Source organism: Elephantulus edwardii, unplaced genomic scaffold, assembly GCF_000299155.1.
Source record: "Elephantulus edwardii isolate Elephantulus edwardi_28Jun2011 unplaced genomic scaffold, EleEdw1.0 scaffold00001, whole genome shotgun sequence".
NCBI lineage: Eukaryota > Metazoa > Chordata > Mammalia > Macroscelidea > Macroscelididae > Elephantulus > Elephantulus edwardii.
This window is the reverse complement of record NW_006399751.1, coordinates 9241592-9250500: the sequence shown is the minus strand read 5'-3', so window position 1 is coordinate 9250500 and position 8909 is coordinate 9241592. Positions and strand designations below refer to the sequence as shown.

General features: G+C 41.8%; 1 pseudogene; it reads left to right on the top strand.

The window, feature by feature from the left end:
* The first annotated feature begins 431 nt into the window (after positions 1-431).
* LOC102859196 overlaps positions 432-8909 on the top strand; it is a 56028-nt pseudogene continuing 47550 nt past the window's right edge.

The following is an 8909-nucleotide window of genomic DNA, read 5'->3' as shown; positions in this document are numbered from 1 at the left end:
ACTGGATAAATTATGTTTACTGCATTGAATCCAATGAGGGAGAGAACAGTTTAAAAGTAATATATTTTAGGGCATTATGATTATCATAAGAGTCCAGAATGAGGGTTGCAGAGTGGAGTATACTCGGGGTGGGGGTGGGGGTGGGAGAATTGTGTACCAATGAAGGAGTTTTTTCTTTGCTTTTCAAGGAGAGGAGCGAACTGGGGGTGGGAGGGAGAAAAGTGCAACAATGAATGAATGGATGTCCAAAATCTCTGTAGGTGTTCATTGAAATTAATAAAAAAAATAAAGCACTTTTGAATACGTATAATCTAAGAAAACACTACACCAGAAATTTCTCTGAATATGTGGGGTTTTGTTTTGTTTAAAATGTTATTTTTGTGTGTGTGTTTTGAGGGCTCCGGGCAATTTTGGTGTTCTTTGGGCCCCACATGGGGGTCGGCAGAGCGGACATGCCAGATGAACTAGGGGTCTGGCCGAAGGACTTTTTGGGCATTTGGCGTTTGGGTGTGCCGGGTTGGTGAGACCCTGAAGGGCCCTCGGGCCACATTGTTTTTGTTCAGACATTCCTCTAGGTCGTATAGCCCTGATGTACAAGTTGCTGCACTGTGGTCACTTGTGGTTGCTGTGAGGCTGAACACTGTGACATGGATGTGTCTAATGCTTTAATGGTTGGTCACCCAATGTGGACAGAGAGTGGGGTGGAGCTCCCCAATTAAAACAAGCTTGGAAGGAGGAGTGGCATCCACTTCCATAATAGCTTGCCTCTGGAAACCCTATGAACTGGGAGAGAGGATGAGAGACACCCAAGTGTTGAGGACTCTCCTTCATAGGGTCGCTATGAGTCACCTGTCACTTGATGACACTTAACAATAGCAACAACAACAACCATCAAATTGGATCTGACTGGTGTAGGAAGAGATTGACCCTCCTCCAACAGAGCATCTGGTGGATTTGAACCACACATCTCTGGTATTGCAGTGCAGCTTCCTGCCACTAGGCCACCATAGTTTGCCTGAATATGTATTTTTAAATGATTTGAAATATTTTTAAAAGTCAGAGAACATACATTTAAAAATGTAAACGTTGTGTACCTATCATAAGCACATGGATAGGTCTTAAAACTTTGGTGCCAAGTAAGAAAATTATTTTCAATTAATACTTTGAACAAATATCATTGATGGAAAAATTAAAGTTACATATACACTTTTATCAATTCTATGAAATAAAATGTCCTCCCTAGGTCAGGTAACACCCATACTGCTAGAATTCAACCGGGCTCAGCTGGCATTCAAGCCTGTAAAACTAGATCCTGGATTCCGGAAGAAAGATGGGGAAGATATGGGCAAGGAATGTTGGAGAATAAACCTAATCATGATTTGTGATCATGATTTCTGAAAACAAGAGAAGGACCAATGATCAGAGTATGTCAAGAACTAATGGGTATTATTAGCCTATCCTTTTGTGTTAATGTCTCCTCCAAAGAAGTATTTCTTAAATATGAGAAGAGATCAATTTTAGGGAATGTGTTAGCCAAGTTTATTATGTGTATGCACTATTGTTGTTGATAGCATTCAAGTCAAACATGACTCGTACCGACCCTATGAACAAAAGGCTTGAAGCCCCTCTACAACTATCAACATTTATCAAAGTTCATGGAGTTTAGTATGTCCATCTATTGAGATACATATGTATTAAAAACAGAGCACTGAAGATAGATATGTTGTGAGAGAGGAAAATGAAAGAATACTAATTACTGCTGCTTTTCACTTAAAATGTCATCTTGATTTGCTTGGTCTCTCCCCACAAACATGAGACAAAGGCTTGAATGTTAGCAGTTTATTTGGAATATTACTTAAGGAAATAGTTCAAAGGAGCAGGGAGAATGTTCCAGAGAAAAGAGGAAGGCAGTGAAGTATACACAATTGAACCATTTACTATTATGGACCCCTGGGACTCAACCCCATTGGTGACCTTCTTTGGAACAGTGGCTAGTTCTAAAAATGCACCTCCACATGATTAGACTGCTCAGTGTCAACACAACAACTCCTGTGGCTTCAGTGGTGAAGGATTGTCTACGGAGGGACTAAAGTAAGCTGCTCAGCTCCCACACTGTCATGATGCATCTGTCTCCAAATGAGCAGTTACTTGGCGTTGGAGAAAGCCTCAAGGCAGAAAAGCTTAAACGTGCCACAGGGTCCCTTGAGGTGGGATCCTGGAAGACTGCACACAGATGTCTACCACAGATGTGCTGAAGGGAGGTGGGCCAGAGGAACTCGTGTAGCCCTAGACATGCCAGCTTCAGAGGATTTCCCCCTCTGTCTTTTTCTTCTTTGTTCTCTCTTCTCCTCCCGGGTGGATACAATATGTTTCAGACAGTGTAGAAACCAAAGATCAATGATCCAGGTACCATCACTTACCATCAGTGTGCTCATAAATGAATGGAAAACACAGATCTTTTCAGTCCAAAGCAGTAATAGACGAGATGTGTGAGTGAAGTTTTGAGAATATTGTTACCTTCAGAGATAGTTAAAGAAGTCTTGCCCCTAACTGCACTGTTAGATACAAGAAAGCTCACGTCTGAAAACACATTGCTTCAGTATCATATGAACTCCTAGTGGTACAGTGGATTAAGCCCTAGACTGTTGACAAAAAGGCTGGTAGTTTTAGTTCACCTTCCACATTCCATAGGAGAGAGATGTGGAAGCCTGCATGACAGCCTTGCCAAACTCTGGGGCAATTTTACTCTCTCCTGTAGGGTCACTATTCCTGATACAGTAACTCTAGCATCATACTTAGAAAGGTTGTTGTTATTTGCTATTAAGTCACCTGTGACTCATAGTGACCCTGTGTACAACAGCTCTGCATTCTGCTCTATCCTGAGCCGGTCTCACTGACTCTGATACACTGAATCCCATTGACCCAGTTATTGTGTCAATCCATCTCCTCTGGGGTCTTCCTCTCCTGCGCTGTTACTTCACCCTTCCAAACATGATGTCTTTCTCCAAGGACTGGTCCCTCCTGGCCACACGCTCAAAATATATGATACGGAGTTTCAAAATCCTTGCCACTAAGAAGAAACTTGGTTTCACCTTCTCCAAGGGCAACTTATTTGTTCTCCTGGTGACCCATGGTATGTTCAATAATTTTTTCCAGCACCACAGCTCAAAGGCATCCATTCTTCCATCATTCTTAGTCATTGTCCAGTTCTCTGATGAGCAGCAAGTAGTTGTGAAGACCATGGCCTGGATCAGGCTCACCTTAGTCTCTAGACAGACATCATTGCTCTTTAGCACTTTGGAGGTCCTGGACAGCAGACCCCCAATGCATTTCATCTTTTGGTTTCCTGACTGATGGTGCCAAGAGTGTATGTAACAAAATAACTTGCGCCTTCAGTATTTTCACATGTGCAATTCAGTGATATTAATTATCATCATTCTGTTGTTCAATCACCACCATTATCAATTTCCACACTTTGTGTCACCCTTACGCTCAGGGTCTTTTTAGCAATGAGTCTCTTTAATCCTCCCTCCCACTCACCCTTCAGTGACAAGCATCATAACTATAAGCATACTTCCCCTTAGAAAACACTGTCTTATGGCCCACAGATACATCAAGTAACCATGTAATTGAGATCATTTTCTAGCTCATAAGATTTCGTGGTGTGTGTGGGTTTTTTTTTAAATGACTTTTCTTATATAAATGCAAGTGAGGTTGCTATGTATGTGAGAGTAATGTCAGAAGTGAGATGCAGGATCTGATCCCACCCCCTATACTCGGCAGCATCATGGAGTCCTAGACAGACCAATGGAGTATCACTCCCCAGGAGCACTGGGCACAAACAAAGTCCTTCTGTAAGTTTATTATAAAGCAAAATAGCTGTGCGTTATCAAAGCACATGTCTGGCAGCAGATCCAGGCCCCGGCCATCATTGCAAAGCTGCAGGTCCTACTCTGTTAAGTCTCAGCTCATGATCTAGACCCTTGATCCCCTATGGAAGCACCATTCATGCTGCCATTAAGACAGACCACCCATTTGTGTGGTATATGCCTCCTGATACACGAGCCCCCGTGTTTGCATTGAGTGAACATTGCAGCTACAGAAAGGAGAGTCGACCTTGATAGATACAGAGTGAGCAGAATCTTCTCTTCAGACTTTCTGAGTTGTCAACAGAACGTGATGCCCCATGCTAAGAAAATTATGTCAGCCTTTTCCCCCCGGAAATCACTCCATAAAAATTTAACTCTGCACTGTTTCAAATCTCATCTGAGAAAAAAAAGAGAGAGAGAGAGAGATAAAATACCCCTAAATCAAAGAGATTTATGTATTCCAATAAAGCTGCAAGATTCTGTTTTGATAGCAATAATGCAAAAGCCAACAAATTAAATGCTCTTGAGGAATAATTATGGCTACAGGAGTGATTTGGGTTTTTATCAGGATTGAGTAGCTGTGGCGCTTTCCTCTTATGGTTGTGCAGACCTCTGTGGTACTGATAAGTGGCTTCTGAAAAATGGTGTTGAATTGGGAGGAAAGTATAATTTCCTTTTAATTTTCTTTCATTTAGTAGACCTGACTTTCCAGCTTGCGTTGTCGTTATTTATTATTTACCAGCCGTACTACAAAGTCACCTGCCACCAGGGACATCAATTATGGTCCTCGTGAAGATCACTGTCATTGGAAGGAGTGACAGATACTCCGCCCGGCTTGTCAGTGAGGAGTAAATCTAAAACTGCCTCTGACCTCGAAGGGAGTTTCTACTTCTCCCCACTCCCTGCTGCCAGAGGGTCTTTCGCTGTACTTGGCATTCATTAAAGAGCCACCGAGGTAGAATGCACCGATCAAGTGATCCAGAGGCCAGTCAAGATAAATTAGATGCTTAATTTATACGCCAGGCACTGCAGACAGACTAATTACACAAAGACAGTTTGATAAAGTAATATAAGACTCTGTGCATGTTAGGCAGTGCCTGCGTCTATGGAATTATTGCTGATATATATGCTCTGGGCTTTGAGGTTTTGCATGCACAATTGTACCATAAGCGCTATGAAATGCGCTCCAGGAAGGTATTAAAATGAGGTGCTATCTGCCAATCTTATCTAATTTCATGCTGCCCACAGAGAAGCTGTTTCCTCTTGGGCTGTGTGCCTTTTTTTCTAGCACATGCTCAAATGGGTCTGAAAGAGTTAAGCAGGAACCATAAAGATTTTTTTTATAGCTGACAAAAGTGTTGAAAGGAACTAGGAACAATATTCATAGAATCAATCCTTTCAAAATGAGGTAGAATGGGCCTTTTGAAAAATGATGTTGGACCTAAAAGCTCTTGTCTTATCTCCTCAGAGTTCAGGGATGTCTCTGTACTAGTGTTCGGAGCAACAGAGAATAAAGTGAAAGTTTAAAGATACTAATAGGAAAAGAAAAAGCTGAGGTGAATTATTCTTAGTAGAATGGTGAAGAAGGACAAATTTTACATTCTAGAATTTTATATACTGGTGCTCAAAATGGAAAAAAGCACCCCCAAAACCAACCCCAAAACAAAACAACGCTTATTACAATCAAGTTGGAAGTGACTCCCAGCTGACTCTCCAGGTTTTCATATAGGAGGACATAGTTCGTCTTTCTTTCATTGTCCTACTGGTGGATTTGAACCACCAGAGAGGGACTAAGTTTTTGTTAGCAGCTTATCTCCCTAAGGACTCGAGGCCGCCTATATCTCTGTTCTTGGCTTAGCTCAAACACTGTAACTAAAATGTAAACCTAATTAAATCACATGAAGGAGGCTGAGAACTGCCTGCACTGATCTCAAAAAGAGATTGTTTAAAAGCAAAGTGTGAGACACGAGATAATATGAGGAAAGAATTCAGTGATGAAAGAAGTTTAGGAATCGAAGTGAAAATGACAGAAACATGTCTCCTACCGTGAGTGGGTAAGGCTTTTGACCCACCAGCCATCAACTTGATTTTGACTCACTCTGGTAGCCTGGTGCTAAAAAGCTGCGCTGCAACCCCGAAGGCAGGTGGTTTGAGTCCACAAGTTGCTTCATGGGAGAAAGATGAGTGATCTCCTCCCATGCTATGAGCCTGTATGATTTGATGACACACGAAAATAGTGGCAACAACAACTCTGTGGGATAGAATAGAACTGCTCATAAAATTGCCAAAGTGGTAGAACTTTGTGGAAACAGATGCCGCTTTCTCGCAGGGAGTGGCTGGTGACGTCAAAGAAACAACTTTTTTTACCACTTGGGAAGGATCTTTTGTCACATACAATGTATTCAAACTTTGTAAATAAATCAGGATAAAAGAGAATAAAAAAGAACACCCAGCCTATTCTTTAGATACAAGGATAATGAACATTTTTTTCTCCCATAATTTGAGCATTTTATCAGAAGGGACGGCCGACCCTGGAGAAGAACATCACACTAGGTAATGTTGTGACCATCATGTGCCTTTGAGTTGGAACCAACTCACTGCTGACCCTCCAGCGGACTTTCAGAGGAAGTTAACTGCCCATCCTTTGATCACAGAGCACCTACAAGATTTGAACCACATGCCTTTGGGTTGGCAGCGCAGTTGCAAGGAGACAGATACACAGACGATGCAACCCTGGGGTCCAGCCCAGCAGAGCTTGTGAGGGTGACACCGGGCTAGGTAGTGTTTCATTCTGCTTTACAAAATGGCACTATGATTCGGAGCTGGCATCCTGTCACCTACCAACAACTTCGTTTTTTTGTCACTTAAACAAAAGCATATAAAGTTTCTTTAGGGTTAGAGACAGTCTGGCCAAGGGTGAGGTTCACTGTCACAGAGTGAAAATGACCACTCCACAGAATACCCCCCCCACACACACACACAGGGTAAAGGTTATTGTCATTGTGTTGTATTCCATTCAAGTTGACTGTGACTCATAGTGACATTATGGACAATAGATCTGAACCTTGCCCTATCTTGAGCCCCCTTCACCATCTCCTATATACTTGAGCCCATTTCTATCCATCTTGTTGAGGAAACAATATTTTTTAAGAAGTCTCTTCAAAATATGTAAGTTACCATAGCATTCCTCTGAGTTTTTGTTTGTTTGTTTGTTTTAATGTAGTGTGTGTGTGTGTGTGTGTGTGTGAGAGAGAGAGAGAGAGAGAGAGACAGTGTGTTTGTGAGAAAGAGAGCACATGCCTGTGTGCATATACACACACACACACACACACACACCTCCCCTTTCTTTCTCCTTTGTCTGCGTGTGTGTCCATGTCTGTCTCTGTTTTAGTGAGAAAAACATCTTTTGTTTTCCCTGAGAAGTATCCAATAAAACAAACAAAACAGAAAAAGCTGTGTGGAAAAGGTCATTGTCATGAAGGTATTGGGACTCAGATTTTGTGAGGTAAACACTGCCTGGAGCAAAGAAGGACTGGAATGAAAACAATGTCCTCTGATGGTTCTCGGGTTTCACATGTAATACAATGACTACATGCCATTGAAAGATGGTGCAGAGGTCATGAATTTCTGGCCCCCAGACTACGTTCCTCCTTTTCTGAGTTGGTTGTCAAGAGACCCTTTTATCTCTCTCTGACTCTTTTCAGGTCAGAACGTCATTCAACTTTTTTGAGTCCAGGGCTGCCCTGAAGCTTCGTGGAAGTTTTGCCTCAAGAAGCCCTCAAAGGCAACTTTTTTTCTACAGTTTCAGAGGAAAGTTCCAATTATGGCTTTACAACTCCTTAGTAGGGAAGAATTACAGCGCCGGATTTTAAAATGAGCTCTGAAAGCTTCTTGCTTACCCCGTGATTTAGTCTTTCTAAGACACTGGAATGTCTGATGGCTTCACCTTGAGGCACAAATTAAGTAATTAGGGCAACAAACAAATATTCTTACATCCCTGCTCCCAGTGACACCTGTTTTGTCAACAGAGTAAAGTTGGCAACATAAATTACGTATAAACTCTCCAACAACTCAAATCACTGTCAGTTTAGTTGGAACCAACTCGGAGCGAACCCTGCCTTGGGTTTCTGAGGCTATAAATTGCAGGAGGAGAGTGTTCATCTTTCTCACCAGGAGCAGATGGTGGTTTCGAACCACCAAAGAGGTGTAGCCTTTGGGTTAGCAGTGCAACGCTCTATGCAAGACCCCCACCGGAGACCCTTAGCTTTCCCCTATGCCCTGTTACTCACATTCTTCTCAATGTCATCCATACTTTTTTTTTGTAATCTGCACAGCTGAAGGTCTCTGCATAGTCAATGAAACACAAATAGACCTATTTCTAGTGTTTTTTGCTTTCAATCAAGTTCTGACCTCATTAATAATGAACCTTGTTTTAGCATCTCTTCTCAATCCAGTTTAAATTTCTGATTTTTTTTGTTGATTTATTGGCCCAGCCATTTTCTAGTTATCATCAACAATATCTTATTTGCCTGTGATATTAATGATTTGTTCAAGAAAACATGCCTATGTCCATTCTAAAAGAAAAAAAAATGACCCAACAGAATACACTATGTTGTTGTTGTTATGTGCCATCTGATCATCTGTGTCTCATAGTAACCCTGTGTACAGCAGCTCTGATGCCTGCTCTGTCCTGAGCTAGTCTCACAGTCTCTGACACACTTACCCCTGTTATCTCAGTTACTGCATCATTTCCATCTCACCTGGGGTCTTCTCTCCTGCTCTGTCCTTCCACCCTTCTGAGGATAATGTCCTTCTCCAAGGACTGGTCTCTTGGCACCATACTAATGGTTAAAAGAAAAAAAATACTTAAGTATGATTTATAATTTCTAGAAAACCTTTGATTTAAATATTTGTAATATGCCTTTGAGCTGTGGTGCTGGAGAAGAGTATTGAGGGTACCACGGACTGCCAAGAAAATAAACAGATTCATCCTAGAGAGGGTTAAACCAGGATGCTCTTTGGAGGCAAGGATTTTTTTTT